At 40.5% G+C, this 16958-nt stretch overlaps 1 protein-coding gene and 1 pseudogene across 1 annotated transcript in view; one reads left to right on the forward strand and one right to left on the reverse strand.

Moving 5' to 3' along the window:
* Nucleotides 1–8571: 8571 nt before the first annotated feature.
* The window catches only part of CUNH2orf74 (chromosome unknown C2orf74 homolog), a 15995-nt gene continuing 7608 nt past the window's right edge, over nucleotides 8572–16958 (forward strand). The window contains exon 1 of the mRNA XM_017545011.2: nucleotides 8572–8720. The gene's annotated coding sequence lies outside the window, so the exon portion shown is untranslated. The remainder of the gene's footprint in view (nucleotides 8721–16958) is intronic.
* Nucleotides 10116–11133, reverse strand: LOC108315613 (annotated as a pseudogene).

Genomic DNA, 16958 nt, shown 5'->3' on the forward strand with positions numbered 1-16958 from the left:
AAGTAAACATTTCTCTGAATTTGATGTTTATTATGACCCTGCATATCGTTATATTTTACTACATATTTTATGTAGCTACAGCATAATATGCTATGTAAACTTTATATAATGACCTCATACTATACATATGCTCGTGCAATTTTTTAGACTGTGTGTTTGAGAATTGTATATTTTGATTCAGGTATCTTACGTTTATTTTAGCTACTCAATAGTGATCTATTCTATTAATCTATTAAAATATATTTCTTGTCAATGGACATTGAAGTTATTTTCATTTTTTTTCTTAAAATAATATAGCAAAAATTTTCACTCATTTTTCTTGTGCCTGTATGGTTATGTACATTGCCAACTTGGCGAAACATTTGCAAAAAAGTTTTCTCCGGAGTTGTACCGGCTTAGGCTCACAAGCAGCATATGAAAGTCCCTGTTGTTCTGTTTCTTCACCAACAACTGGGGTTATATCAATTGGGATAACTAAATTATGCTACAGTAACACAATCACAAAAATCTCAGTGTCTTAATTCAAAGGTCTATTTCTTCTTCATGAAGGTCTGTTATTAGTCACTCAGAGACCAGGGCTGATGGAGCTTCCATCCTGACATTTGCTTCTATGAGGTAGGGAAAAAGAACTGACTAAAAGGCTCAAATTTGGCCCTTCCCAATTTCTGCACACAAGTGACCATATCAATTCTGCTCACAATTAGTTGGTTCACACTTGTTTTAACAAGTCTTATGACCACATCTAACTTCAAAGAGTTCCCACTCCTACCTTTAGGATCTGAATATCTGTGAATGATGACTGCAGGTACTGATAAACTTTACTTTTCCTAGTGCAGTGAATATGAAATAGTCTCTTTATTTTTATTTGTATGTCCTGATTTTGTAGAGACAAGGTTTCGCAATGTTGTCCAGGCCAGTCTCAAACTCCTGGGCTCAAGTGATCAGCTCACCCCAGCCATTCAGTGTTGGGATTACAGGTGTGAGCCACCACACCTAGCCCTTTTGCCCATTTTTATGTTGGATTTTTAGTGTCTTCTCATCCATTTCTAAGGATTCTTTATTTAGTAGGGGTACTAGCTTTTTGCCTGATATGAATAACAAATAATTTCCTATTTTTCGTTTGCATATTTTTACTTGGTGAATTATGTCTTTTGGGCATTCTGAAAGGTTTTTAAAATTTTTTAGCTACTCAAATTTTTTTTTTTTTTTTTCAGACGGAGCTTCGCTCTTGTTACCCAGGCTGGAGTGCAGTGGCGCGATCTCGGCTCACCGCAACCTCCGCCTCCTGGGTTCAGGCAATTCTCCTGCCTCAACCTCCTGAGTAGCTGGGATTACAGGCACGCGCCACCATGCCCAGCTAATGTTTTGTATTTTCAGTAGAGACGGGGTTTCACCATGCTGACCAGGATGGTCTCGATCTCTTGACCTCGTGATCCACCCGCCTCGGCCTCCCAAAGTGCTGGGATTACAGGTGTGAGCCACCACGCCCGGCCTAGCTACTCAAATTTACCAGTCTAATCTTTCACGACTTTACATTTGAGTCATATTTAGAAAGTCCTTTCACACTTAAAGCTATAAAGAATTGCATATTTTCTTCTAAAACTTGCATGGTTTTATTTTCCTATTTAAATATCTGATCCATTTGAAAGTTTTCACATGGTGTAATGTGTGAAGTAGGCATCCAACTTTTTTTTTCTTTCTGATTGCTATCCAATTTCTGGTGTCCATAAACACATTTATTGAATAGAATTTTTTCTTTTACTATGCTGCATTTATTACATACTAAATTCTGGTTTAAAGTAATGCTAACTGCAAAAATGATTCCAACACCATAGAAGTTTACCTCTCATTTGAATAAAATCCAAATATGTGTGCCTGATTGGCAGGTAGCTTTCTCAATTGGTAATCCAATGCTCTTTTCATGTTCTGGTTATACTCTCTTCAAAACAGTAGCCATGGTTATCTATCTCAAGTCAGGGGACAGAGAGAGAGAGCAGGGTGTTGCTTGTGAGGCACTTTTGTGGGACAGGCTGGTAGTGGCATACATCACTTTTGCCCATATTTAGTTGCCTGAATTCACTCACGTGGCCATACCTTCTACTATTTCCCCATTAAGAAGACTTTATTTTATTTATTTTTTGAGACAAAGGGTCTCACTCTTTCACACAGGCTAAAATACAGTGGTGTAATCTCAGCTTACTACAGCCTCTTCACCTTAGGCTCAATAGTTATCTTACCACCTCAGCCTTCCCAGTAGCTGGGACCACAGGCACTTGCTACCACACCTAACTAATTTTTGCATTTTTTGTAGAGATGGAGTTTTGCCATGTTGTCAAGGCTGGTCTCTATCTTCTGAGCTTAAGCAGTCCGCCCACCTCGGCCTCCCAAAGTGCTGGGATTACAGGCATAAGCCACTGTACCCACCTAAGGAGCCTTTTAATTTCTAATTAGTATTCCCTATTGTCTTCTCTTTTTCTTAATCAATTTTTTCCAAGGTTAATATATTTTAAGGTTTTTCATATAACCAGCTTTTTAAAAAAAGTCCTGTTAAGGCCAGGCGAGGTGGCTCACACCTGTAATCCCAGCACTTCTCCTGCCTGAGGTGCTGAGGGAGGCTGAGGTGGGTGGATCACTTGAGGTCAGGGGTTCATGACCAGCCTGGCCAACAGGGCAACACCCCATCTCTACTAAAAATACAACACTTAGCTGGGGGTTGTGGCGGGTGCCTGTAATCCCAGCTCCTAGGGAGGCTGAGGTGAAAGAATCACTTGAACTGGGAGGCAGAGGTTGCAGTGGGCCAAGATTGCACCATTGCATTCCAGCTTGGATGACAACAGTGAAACTCTGTCTCAAAAAAAAAAAAGTCTTGTTAATGAAGAGGTTTAAAATTATGGTTGACTCCCCCTCACCCTTCAAAATGTTTGGAGACCAATTAATGACCTTTATGAAATTCATGAAGCTAGTTACAAACCACTTCTGCTGACATTAAAAAAAAAAAAAGACATTTTTCTCATTACTAGCTCATGACACTTCCTTAAATTTAGCCCAGAGGGCAGTTTTTAAAAGCCCTGCTGCTAAAACTATATAGCCGTTTGTAAATACATGTTTTGTCCCAAACTTGCAAACCAAGTTATTTACAAAAGATACTTGCTAAAGTTCAGCTAGCCATTAAGCTGAAAGATGTTTCTCCTTTTTTTACTTAAAAAAATGTATGGACTATAAAATCCTTTAAGATTTCACTAACTTATGTAATATATGACATTGTGAACCCCATATTGTTATATATACAACTATGCATTACTCAGAAGTCAGAGGGCCTAAACAGAGGTAAATTTAACTGGACTATTTCCTGTGATACTTAATGCTATAGTAAGAAGCCTTTCCTTACAGACTAATCACCAGTGTGGACGAGTCATTGTCATTTCCTGTTAAACTACAATTCTATCTGTTGGATTTTTGTTTCTTATTTCATTAATGTTTGCTTTTTACTTGATCATATAGAACACTAGTCTTTGTTCATGGATAGGATAAATCAATATTATAAAGTTGTTCATTTTCCCCAATTAATATACAAATTTAATGTAATCCCAATACAAATATTGTTTATTCTAGAACCAGATCAGGTGATTATAAAGTTCACATGGAAAAATAAACATGAAACAAGAGCTAGGAAAATCTTGTAAAAGAAAATGCAATTTGGTTCAGAGGGACAGACTAGTCCTACCAGATACAAGAGTATACTATAAAGCCTCCGCAATAAAAACCAAGTGTGTTGACAAATCATTGTAACATAATAGAAAGACTAGAAATAGGCTCAAAAAAAAAAAAAAGAAGTTTAATACATAGCAAAAGTGGGATCTCAAATTACTAGAGGAGATAGGCTTTTTAATAAATAGCATTGAGACAACTGAATATTTTGAAAATACAGATTTGAATTTGGCACCATATATGAGGATAAAATCCAAATGAGAGCTATATGTAAAGAATTAAATCATAAAAGTACCAGAAGAAAATATTGATGAATTCCTTTATAAGCAAGGAGTGGGAGAAAGAAATAAGAGGAAAAATTGATAACCTTAACTACTTAAAAAAAAACTTCATGGCAAAAAAAAAAAATCAAAGAAGAGATGGCAAATGGGAGAAAATATTGCAAGGCTAATATACAAGTTCTTTAAAAATCAGGATGAAAAAGACAAAAACATACAAACCTATTATGAAAAAGAGCAAATTACATGAACAGACTGTCCAGAGAAAAAGACATATGAATGGCCCTTAAATGAAATGCTCAATATGTTCATTATGAGAGAAATGCAAATTACAACTATGCTGAAATACCAATTCCCATCTATCATGTTGGCAAAAATCTAAAAGTATAAAATGGTACTACCCCAAGGAGAGGAATTTGGCAATGTCTAGCAAGTGCTCATATATATTTATCTTTTGGCCCAGTAATACCACTTCTAGGAATTTACTATGAACGTACAACTTGACAAATATAAAACAATACAGGCATAAGATTACTCATCGTAGAATTATTTATACACAATAGCAATAATGTGGAAACAACTCAAATGTCTGTCAGCAAGAGATTGGGTTGCATAATAGGACATCAGCACATTGGAGTATTGAACAGCTATTAAAAACACAAGGACAGGCCGTGTGCAGTGGCCCACTCCTGTCATCCCAGCACTTTGGGAAGCTGAGGTGGGAGGATGACTTGAGCCCAGAGTTCAAGACCAGCCTGGGCAACGTAGTGAAACCTCATCTCTACAAAAAATAAAATTACCCAGGTATGGTGGCACGCACTATGGTCCCAGCTACTTGGGAGGACTGCTTGAACCCAGGAGGTCAAGGCTGCCGTGAGGTGAGATCATGCCACTGCACTCAAACCTGGGTGATGGAACGAGATCCTGTCTCAAAAAAAAAGAACAAGGACAGTGACAATTTCTGTGAATTGATATGGAAAGAAAGAACTAAATAGAGCAAGATAGTTTTGTACAAGAAATTAAAAGAAGAATCTAATAGATTCCCTTTAACAATACAGTATATTTACTATTTTAGTTAACAGTATGTCCATATTAGTCCAGAAACAGATGTATTTATTTTTGCAAAAAGAAACAGAGATATACCACAAATAATGAAATAGGTTATCTCTGGGGGACAGAGGAAGGAATAGGTGGAAGAGATAGAGCTGAGGAAGTTACACTTTTATAAGCATAACTTTCTACATAGTTTTGACTTAAAAAAAAAAACTTTTAACTTTGGAATTATAGATTCAGACCAGGTGTGGTGGCTCATACCTGTGATCCCAGCACCTTGGGAGGCCAAGGTGGTCAGATGGCTTGAACTCAGGAGTTCGAGACCAGCCTAGGCAACATGGCAAAATCCCGACTCTACAAAAAATACAAAAATTAGCCAGGTGTGGTGTGTGTACCCGTAGTCTCAGCTACTTGGGAGACTGAGGTGAGAGGATCCCTTGAGACAGGGAGGTTGGCTACAATGAGCAGAGATCACACCACTGCACTCCAGCCTGGGCAACAGAGTGAAACCCTGTCTCAAAACAAACAACAACAACAAAAATGTGACTTGCAAAATAAAGCATTGGAGTTACTGCTCTCTTAATACAAATGCTTTGAATTGTGTCTCTGCTTGTTACCCCTGGCCTTTTTTATACCGTGGGGCAATGTGCCATTGTTAGACAAGGAGGAGGAGATGTATGTCTTTTGGAAAAAGGATGACTGTAAAAGCAAAATGAGAAAAGAGAAGCTGTTCCCACAACACTAACATGCTTTTAGGCAAGTCAATTTTAGGAAAGAGTTTATATGAAACTGAAGATCTGGGAATTGATCCCTTAAGAAGAAAGTCTGTGTACCCTTTGAAAGCCACTGGTATACACGTCTTTTTGCCTGCTCCTTTTTATTCTTACAACCTACTCTAATTGCACCTCTGTCCCCACACAGCTCCATTGAACATACTTTTACAAAGGCCATCAATGACACACACACATTGCTAAACACACAAAAAAATCATAAGCAAGTAGTTACAAGCTTCAGGACAGACAGAAAAAGAAATTCTAATGCATAAATTTTACCCAGAGTTTCATTTTATAATCAATATTAGTAATAAAGACCAAGACACATGGGCCAGGCATGGTGGTTCACACATGTAATCCCAGCACTTTGGGAGGCCAAGGTGGGTGGATCACCTGAGGTCAGGAGTTTGAGACTAGCCTGGCCAAAATGGCGAAACCCCATCTCTAATTCAAATACAAAAATTAGCTGAGAGTGGTGGTGCATGCCTGTAGTTCCAGCTACTTGGGAGGCTGAGATGGGAGAATCACTTGAACCTGGGAGGCAGAGGTTGCGGTGCGCCAAGATCGCGCCACTGCACTCCAGCCTGGGTGACAGACTGAGACTCTGTCTCAAAAAAAAAAAAAAAAAAAAAAAGACATAAGACATGGGGTACATTAGTTTGGGGACAGGTCTCCTAATCTAGGTGGCTCCAACCAGGAGTGAGATAGCTGTGCAAGGTTACATTCAGGCAAACCTGGCTGGTCCATTTTCTGAACAAGCCAGTCCACTAAGAATTTTGATGAAGCATTTCATCAGGTATGGGCACGTCAATGAAGAGTCAACTCTGTAAAATGTTTGAGGAGATTTATTCTGAGCCAAATATGAGTGACCATGGCCCATGACACAGTCCTCAAGAGGTCCTGAACATGTGCCCAAGGTGGTTGGGGCACAGCTTGGTTTTATACATTTTAGGGAGGCATGAGACATCAATGAAATACATTTAAGAAATACATTGGTTTGGTTCAGAAAGGTGGAGCAACTCAAAGCAGGGACTTCCAGGCTACAGGTAAATTTAAACATTTTCTGATTGACAATTGGTGGAGATGACAATTGTCTAAAGACCTGGGATCAATAGAAAGGAAATGTTCAGGTTAAGATAAAAGATTGTGGAGACCAAGGTTCTTCTGAAGTCTTATAGAGGCTGCCTTAGAGATAATAAAAGACAAATGTTTCCTATTCAGACCTTTAAAAAGATGTTAGACTCTCAGTCTCTTCAGGAGAGTCAGATGCATATTTTCCCCTACAAAGGACAGCTTTGCAGGACCATTTGAAAATACAGCAAAGAAACATGTTGGGGTATATGTATATATAGTTTTTCTTGAGACAGAATCTTGCTCTGTCACCAGGCTGGAGTGCAGTGGTGTGATCTCAACTGACTGCAACCTCCCGGGTTCAAGCGATTCTCCTGCCTCAGCCTCCCGAGTAGCTGGGACTATAAGCATGTGTCACCAGCCCCAGAGATGGGGTTTCACCATGTTGGACAAGATGGTCTCGATCTCTTGACCTCGTGATCCACCTGCCTCAGCCTCCCAAAGTGCTGGGATTACAGGTGTGTGCCACAGTACCTGGCCTGGGGTGGAATATTTTGACTTTCTTCCTTGTCACATAATATTATGCCAGAATCAGCTTGGAAAGCAAGTCACCATATATAGAGTTAAAACCCATCTGATGAGAATTTATGGTTTGTAGAGCATGACTCCCCAGACCCCTTACGAATGTGGGCAAAATAAAAAAAAATTAGAGCTTAGTCCTCAGGCAGCTTCTGAAATGGTGGAAAAAACTGTGAGTTTGGAGGAAACATTTGGATCAGCCATTGTTCTTAAGAGGTATTATCTGACATTTCAACCTATTATAAAGAGGGAAATTTAAAGTATTAATGCGTTGGTAGGACCCGTTTTTTTTTTTTTTTTTTTTTTTTTTTTAAATACACCTGCCCCTAAAGAAACTTCTCTCGCAGGCCACACTATAACCGGATAGACACACAAGATGTTTTGGACGGAGAGTGGTGGAGCCAAGATTGCAGCTCCTGTTTGAGTCCTCAGGGATCCAGAGCCATTTCTCCGGTGTTCAGCTTGAAAACCTTGGGCAACTTCTGGAGATTTCAACGTCTCACAAAGTGCAGAAATGTGACTGGCACAGCATCCTTTCCGGAATTGATGGTGTCTTTCTGTAAGGGTTGATTCTCCATCCCATCAACCAAATAGGGAAAGCCAGAGCATCTTTTTCTTCAAGAATGACAGTGGTTTCTCCCAGCCTTTTCTGCCCCTGTGACTTTCTCTCCAACGCAGCCTATGGAATAGTAAAAAATAAGTAGATTATTAACCCCTGACACGCTTGAAAGTCCTTTGTAACCAACTTCCTCCTCAATATAAAATATTAATGTAATTTAAAATTTTTTTCTGTCCCCGCCGTCCCGCCCCTAACATTAATTTTTAGAACTCTCTTTAGACACCGTTTGGAGAGGTTTTTTTTAAGGGCCACAGGAAGACGCCTTGTGGCTGTTGTACTGGCATTCCCTCTTCATAGCAGAGATGGTGTCTCTGGACATTTTCCAACAGCAGGGTCCCTAAGTGCAGCGGCGCCAGCCGGGCTTAGCTGAAGCAGCTTTCAGGTCTCCTAGGAGGGCAGGTTTATGAGCATGCGCAGAGGATTTTCCGTTAGGGAGCCGATGGGGCGCGGCTCCTTGGAGCATGCGCACACAAACTTTCCGCTAGGAATCAAGCCGAGCTTGCACACACAGATGTTAGGTAGGTTCCGGGCGAGGTAGTTGGGAACGTGCGGCGTCAGGTCCGGAGTCGTGTTGACATCGTCCGAGAGTCTGTTAAAATCCTTCTTTGGCCAGATTCCAGACTCGTGGAGGAACGGCAGGTATATTCGTTTTATAATAGGAGTTTTAGCGTCTTTTTTCCTTGGATAAGTTTTTCCAAATATAAATATATTAAATATTCATTTAAAAATATCTAAGAATTAAGCAGCAGTCAATTAGACAAATACGTAGGCAAAGGACTGGCGTACAAAATTCGTAGAAAACTAGTAGTTACAAATAGACTTTAAATATATGAAAAGATGCCTAGCTGCATGTTTTTGTGGTTTTTTGTTTTTATTTTTATCTTTTGCTTTTATGTTTGTTTTTTTTGGTTTGTTCTTTTATTTTTTGAGATGGAGCCTCTCTGTGTTGCCCAGGCTGGGGTGCAGTAGCGCAATCTTGGCTCACTGCAACCTCTGCCTCCCGGCTTGAAGCGATTCGCCCTCCTCAGCCTCCCGAGTAGCTGGGATTACAGGCACGCGTCACCATGCCTGGCTAACTTTTGTATTTTTAGTAGAGATGGGGGGGGGGTCACCATGTTGGCCAGGCTGGTCTCGAACTCCTGATCTCAGATGATCTGCCTGCCTCAGCCTCCCAAAGTGCTGGGATTACAGGCGTGAGCCACAGCACCTGGTTTTTTTTTTTTTTTTTTTTTTTTTTTTTTTTTCTTTTTTTGAGACAGGTGGCAAGATCAGTGCTCGCTGCAGCCTCCACCTCACAGGCCCAAGCAATCCTCCCACCTCAGTTTCCCCAAGTACTGGGATTACAGACCAGCTTCAGTTTTAATAAAAATGCATCATGATTGGTAAACACTGAAAACGTTTGGCAATATACTGGATATAGGAGGATGTAAGGGAAACAAGGGCCAAGTTACATACAGTGCTAGTAGGAGAGCAGAATGCAGCAATCCTTGGTGGTTATCAAAACCACACTGAATAATATTTGCATTTTGATCCAACAATCCCACTTTGGGGAATTTTGCCTCCAAATACACTTGCTTACATATAAAGTGATATGTATATGAAGTTATTGATTGTAATAGAAAAAGATTGGAAACTACGTGAGTATCCATCAGAGGACTGATATTATAAACTATAGTACATATGCAAAGTGGAGCATTAAGCAGCTATGAAAAAGAGTGAGGAATCAGTTCCCAACATACTAATGTGGAATTATCTCTAGCATATCTTACTAAGTGAAAAAAGCCTTGGTGCCAAACAGTATATAAATTATGCCTTTTGTGTAGGAAAGGATAAATGAGAGTACATGATTCTTATTTCCACATAAATTCTGATAATATACTCAAGAAACTAATAGTCATGGTTTCTTATGAGACGGAGGGTAGGACTGAGATAGGGTGAGAGACTTCTCAATGTATTCCTCATTATAATGTTTTTTGAATTTTATGAATGCTGTTCATTAAAAACAAAAATAAGATTACGGTAAATTTTTTTAAAGGTAATAAGTTATTTAATTAGATTATCAGGACATTTAAAATACCAATTTGTGAGGATAAATTCCATTTGTCAGGGCAAACACAGATTGCAGGTAGCCCTGGAGCTGAGGAATAGCTTTGATTTTTGGTAAAATTTGTGAGTCCACAGCTTTCTGATCAGTCTTGCGCTGCTCTGTAATCTCGTATTTCTCTTTTTCTGTGTCGAAGGTCTCACCTTCTGGTGTCTGGGCTTTCGCAGCTTCTTGTTCTTGAAGTAAGCATCAGTAAGATGTTTTGGGATTTTTACATTGCTGATATCAATTTTGGTTGAGGTGGCAATGACAAATTTCTGGTGCGTTCTTTGCAGAGGAACTCGATTGAGGACCAGAGGTCCAGTCACAAGTAATAAGCCACTAGCCAGCTGCTTCAGGAAAACCACCCTCTTGCCCCTGTAGCGTCCAATGAGGATGATCAGAATGGTCCCGGGGGTGATGCTGGCTCGCAGTTTTCTCACGTGCTGACTGAAGGGTTTTTTGCTGTGGCTCAACAGCTTTCGAGGCACATCTTCAGTAGGATAATACCTAGGCATTTTGCGAAGTTTAACCACCCCGGTACCGCCGTTTTTGTCACCACCAACTGGTTTTGTAACAGTTGCAAGAACCTTCTCCTTCTTTTTCTTTTCAACCTTGGATTTAGCCGCTGGTACTTCCTCTTGTACATGGCCTTTCTGGAATACATGGCAGATCGGGAATACCTGCCAGTTCCTCTGACAAGAACAGGATTGCGGCTGCAATGGGGCTTCCCCTTCTTGGGCTTTTTGGCCTTGAGGTTACCCTTTTTCACTTTACTACCAGCATCAGCCTTCTTGGCTTCAGGTTTCTTCTCTTTAGTATCCGGCTTCTCAACTTTTTTACCGGCCATCAAGAGGTCACTTCCGGCCGCGGACGCTGGGAGACGCGAAATCTTTTGGCTTCAGTCCGGAACCCCAACGTGGCTGAGACTAGCTCAGTGTCATTTTCTGGACAACTTTTTTTTTTTTTTTTTAAAGCTAGAAATGTGTAATATTAAAAGTGGAGGTTGGGTGTGCGGCTCACACCTGTAATCCCACCACTTTGGAAGACTAAGGAGTATTCCTTGAGCACAGGAGTTTGAGACCAACCTGGGCAACACGGTGAAAACCCGTGTCCCCAAAAACCAAACCCCAAAATTAGATGGGAGTGGTGGTGGGCACCTCTAGTCCCAGCTACTTGGGAGGCTGAGGTTGGAAGACTGGTTAAGCCCAAGAGGTGGAGGTTACAGTGAGCTGAGATCCTGCCACTGTACTCCAGCCTAGGTGACAGGGAGACTGTCAAAAAAAAAAAAAAGAGATGATAGAGAAAGAAAAAGGTGAAATTATGGGAGATCTTTCTTTCTTTCATTCTTTCAGATATTTCTTTCCTTTCCTTTTCTTTTCTTCTTTTCTTTTCTTTTCTTTCTTTTGAGACAGGGTTTCCCTTCACCTGACCTTTGGTATTTGAACAACAACAACAAAAGACAGACAGGGTTTCCTCTGTTGCCAGACTGGACTGCAGTGGTGCGATCACAGCTCACTGCCCGGGCTCAGGCAATCTGCTTGCCTGAGCCTCCCAAAGTGCTGGGATTACAGGGGTGAGCCACTGTTCCCAGACAATAATATTATTTTACATGTTTTTACACACACAGGTTCTTCCAAAGTGTTATACCAATTTACATTTCCATCTGCAGTATAGAAAAGCTCCTTCCCCTTGCTGCATGTCTTTACCAATTTTTGGAATTGACAGACTACTTTTTTGGTCAATCTTGTGGGTATAAAATATTATCTGATTATGTTTTCACTTTGCATTTCTGTGATCATTAGCAAGGTGAGCCTCTTTTCTTATATTTGTTGCCCATTCACGTTTTGTCTTTTAAGAAGTATCTTTTTCTATTTTGCCTTTCCCTTTTATTTATAGGAGTTTAAAAAAATGTATTCTAGGCCGGGCATGGTGGCTCATACCTGTAATTGCAGCACTTTGGGAGGCTGAGATGGGTGGATCATTTGAGGTCAGGAGATTGAAACCATCCTGGCCAACAAGGTGAAACTTGGTCTTTACTAAAAATACAAAAATTAGCTGGGCATGGTGGCGCATGCCTGTAGTTCTAGCTACTCGGGAGGCTGAAGCAGGAGACTTGCTTGAACACAGGAGGAGGAGGTTGCAGTGAGCCGAGATCATGCCACTGCACTCCAGCCTGGTGACACAGCAAGACTCTGTCTCAAAAAAAAAAAAAAAAGTATTCTATGTGTTGATCCTTTAAAGATTACTTGTGTGGCAAATATTTTCTACCAGTCTGCGGGTTGCCTTTTGTTTGTTTGTTTGTTTTTTGAGACTGAGTCTCGCTCTGTCACCCAGGCTGGAGTGCAGTGGTGTGATCTCGGCTCACTACAACCTCCACCTCCCGGGTTCAAGCAATTCATCTGCCTTAGGCTCCCAATTAGCTGGGACTACAGGTATGTGCCACCAAGCCCAGTGCCTGGCTAATTTCTTTTTGTATTTTTAGTAGAGATGTTGGCCAGGCCTGTCTCAAACTCCTGACCTTAGGTTATCCGCCTGCCTCAGTCTCCCAAAGTGCTGGGATTACAGTGTGGGTTACCTTTTAACATAATTTCTGTTTGTTTTTAACGTTGGAAAGGAATATATATATATTTTTTGATATGGAGTTTTGCTGTTGTTGCCCAAGCTGGAGCACAATGGTGCCATCTTGACTTACTGCAACCTCTGCCCCCCAGGTTCAAGCAATTCTCTTGCCTCAGCCTCCCAAGTAGCTGGGATTACAGGTGCATGCCACCACACCTGTCTAATTTTTGTATTTTTAGTAGAGGCAAGGTCTCACCATGTTGGCCAGGCTGGTCTCGAAATCCTGACCTCAGGTGATCCACCCACTTCCGCCTCCCAAAGTGCTGGGATTATAGCATCAGCCACTGTACCTGACTTGGAAAGGAATACTTTAATAAAATTATTTTTATTGTTCTACTTGTTTTGGAAATAGAGGAGAGTTTTTTTTAACTAATTTAAAAATCTGACTCTAATGTTTATTACTCACTTTGATATCCTCTTGTGTGAAGTGCCTGTCAAGTCTTTTGCTCATCTTCTGTTGTCTTGTTGGTTTATAAGAGCTCTTTATATATTCTGAATACATGTCCTTTGTATGTGAATAGTCTTTGGCTTTTTTTTTTTTTTTTTTTTTTTTTTTTTATATGTGTTTTTTCTCTTTTTTTTTTTTTTTTTTTTTTTTTTTTTTTTTTTTGAGATGGAGTCTCCCCCTGTCACCCAGGCTGGAGTGCAATGTCACGATCTTGGCTCACTGCAACCTCCATCTCCTAGGTTCAAGTGATTCTCCTGCCTTAGCCTCCCGAGTAGCTGGGATTACAGGTACATGCCACCACACCTGGCTAATTTTTGTATTTTTAGTAGAGATGGGGTCTCACCATGTTGGCCAGGCTGGTCTTGAATTCCTGGGCTCAAGTGATCTGCCTGCTTTGGCCTCCCAAAGTGCTGGGATTATAAGCATGAGCCACTGCACATGGCCTATTTTTTTTTTTAATCCCAAAGACTTCAAAACTCTATGTTTGCTTCTGAAAGATGGCTAGGTGCACTAGTGATGTCAGAGAAATGTAATCCAATCAGAAATTGAGATAATTCAGGATTGGGTGTCAGTGTCTGTGAGGCCTGTCTAGTCAACCCTTGTCCTGGAGTGTGACCATTTGGACTTCAACCTGGATCCTGAGCATTTTCCCTGAATTCATGTTTCCCTAGTGTCACGAATCTGTCCAAAGCTCTGTTCAGCTTTTCAGCTATGTTTTCTGAAATTGGAAGATTGGCAGAGCCGAAATACAGGGCTCAAATACCTGAATTTCCATCTTTCTGACTTTTTATTGATTAAAAATATTGTTTTTCTTTTCTTTTTCTGTTTTTTGAGACAAGGTCTCACTCTATCACCCAGACTGGAGTGCAGTGGCACAATCTTAGCTTACTGCAACCTCCACCTCCCAGCCTCAAGTGATTTTCCTGCCTCAGTCATTCGAACAGCTAGGATTACAGGCACCCGTCACTACTGCCCAGCTAATTTTTGTATTTTTAGTAGAGACAGGGGTTTCACCATGTTGGCCAGGCTGGTCTCAAACTCCTGACCTCAAGTAATCCATCTGCCTCAGTCTTCCAAAGTGCTGTGATTATAGGCATGAGCCACTGTGCCTAGCCAAAAATTATGTTTCTTGATATTTAATGGTTGTACATATTTTGGGGGGGTATCTGTGCTATTTTGATAATATGTATTTAATGGTAATGGTCAGATCAGGTGATCACCTCAAACATTTATGTTTTCTTTGGTAGGCACATTACAGTTCTTCTAGCTACTTTGAAATATATAATAAATTATCATTAACTATAATTTTCCTATTGTGCTATTGAATACTAGAACTTACCCTTCTATCTCGCTAAATTTTTATCCCATTAACCAACTTCTCTTTATCTCCCCTTCCCTCTTCCCCTCCCAGCCTCTGGTAACCACCAGTTTACTCTCTGTCTCCATGAGATCTACTTTTTAGCTCCCACATAAGAATGAGAAGATTTGGTATTTGTGTTTTGTGCCTGGCTTATTTCACTTACCATAATGACACCTGCTCTATCCATGTTGCTGCAAATGAGAGGATTTCATTCTAATATTCTATCGTGTATATATATATATACCACCTTATCTTTATCCATTCATCTGTTGATTATATATCTTGGCTATTTATGAATAGTGCTGCAATAAACATTGGAATTCAGGTACCTCTTCAATATACTGATTTTCTTTCTTTTGGGTATATACTCAGCAGTGGGAGTGCTGCATCATATGGTACTTCTATCTTTATTTTTTGTTTTTTATTTTTTTGAGGCGGAGTCTCGCTGTGTAGCCCAGGTTGGAGTGCAATGGTGTGATTTGGGCTCACTGCACCTTTGTCTTCCAGGTTCAAGTCATTGTCCTGTCTTAGCCTCCCAAGTATCTGGGATTACAAGTGTGCACCACTATGCCTGGTTAATTTTTATATTTTTAATTGAGACAAGGTTTCACCATGTTGGCCAGGCTGGTCTTGAACTCCTGACCTCAAGTGATCTGCCTGCCTCGACCTCCCAAAGTGCTGAGATTACAAGCATGAGCCACTGCATCCAGCCCTATTTTTAGTTTTTTAAGGAACCTCCATACAGTTTTCCATAGTGATTGTACTACTTTATATAGTCCCACTAATAGTGGGAATATATTCCCCATTCTTCTGACCAGCACTTGTTATTTTTGATAATGGCTGTTTTTGATAATACCTATTTTAACTTGGGTGAGATGATATCTCATTGTGGTTTTGATTTGCATTTCCCTAATGATTAATGATATTGAGCATTTTTTCATATACCTATTGGACATTTGTGTGTCTTCTTTTGAGAAATGTCTCCTCAAGTTCCTTTGCCCACTTTTAAATTAGATTTTTTAATCTTTTGCTATTGCGTTGAGTTCCTTATATATTCTGGTTATTAATCCCTTATTGAATGGATAGTTTGCAAATATTTTCTCCCATTCTATAGGGAGTCTCTTCTCTTTGTTAAAACCTATGCTGTGCAGAAGCTTTTTAGCTTGGTATTTGTCTATTTTTGTTTTGGTTGCCTGTGCTTTTGAGGTCTTACCAAAAATATCTTGGCCCAGATCAGTGTTGTGTAGCATTTCCCCAATGTTTTCTTCTTCTTTTTTTTTTTTTTTTTTGAGACAGAATCTTGCTGTATTGCCCAGGATGGAGTGCAGTGGCACAGTCTCAGCTCACTGAAACCTCCGCCTCCAGGGTTCAAGCAATTCTCCCGTCTCAGCCTCCTGAGTAGCTGGGACCACAGGCACATTTTTGTATTTTTAGTAGAGATGAGGTTTCACCATATTGGTGAGGCTGGTCTTGAACTCCTGACCTCAGGTAATCTGCCTGCCTTAGCCTCCCAAAGTGCTGGGATTATAGGCGTGAGCCACTGTGCCCGGCCCCTAATGTTTTCTTCTAGTAGTTTCATCATTTGGGGTCTTTATTGAAATCTTTCATCTATTTTGAGTTGGTTTTTGTATATGGTGAAAGACAGGGATCTAGATTCTTTCTTCTGTATATGGATATCAAGTTTGCCCAGCACCACTTATTAAAGGAGACTGTCCTTTCCCAAATGTATGTTCTTGGCATCTTTGTCAAAAGTGAGTTGGCTATAAATTCATGGATTTATTTCTGGGTTCTCCATTCTGTTCCACTGATCTGTGTGTCTATTTTTTTGCCAGTACCATGCCGTTTTACTATTGCTCTGTAGTGTTATTTAAAGTCAGGTAATATTATTTCTTCAGTTTTGCTCTTTTTGCTTAGTATAGCTTTGGCTGTTCTGTCAAGGAGTTTCTTTCATTTCTTTCATTCTTTAGAGAAAGAGTCTTGGTGTGGCACCCTAGGTTGGAGTGCAGCGGAGCTGTCACAGCTCACTGCAACCTGGAACTCCTGGGCTCTAACGATTCTCTTGTGTCAGCCTCCTGAATAGGTGGGACTACAGGGGTATGCCACCACACCTGGGTAATTTTAAAAAATATTTGGTTGGCCGGGCGCGGTGCCTCACGCCTGTAATCCCAACGCTTTGGGAGGCCGAGGTGAGTGGATCACCTGAGGTCAGGAGTTCGAGACCAGCCTGAGCAACATGGCGAAACCCCGTCTCTACTAAAAATACAAAAATTAGCCAGGCATGGTAGTGGGTGACTGTAATCCTAACTACCTGGGAGGCTGAGGCAGGAGAATTGCTTGAACCCAGGAGATGGAGATTGCAGTGAG

This window comes from Cebus imitator, unplaced genomic scaffold, assembly GCF_001604975.1.
Source record: "Cebus imitator isolate Cc_AM_T3 unplaced genomic scaffold, Cebus_imitator-1.0 Scaffold175, whole genome shotgun sequence".
Classification (NCBI taxonomy): Eukaryota; Metazoa; Chordata; class Mammalia; order Primates; family Cebidae; genus Cebus; species Cebus imitator.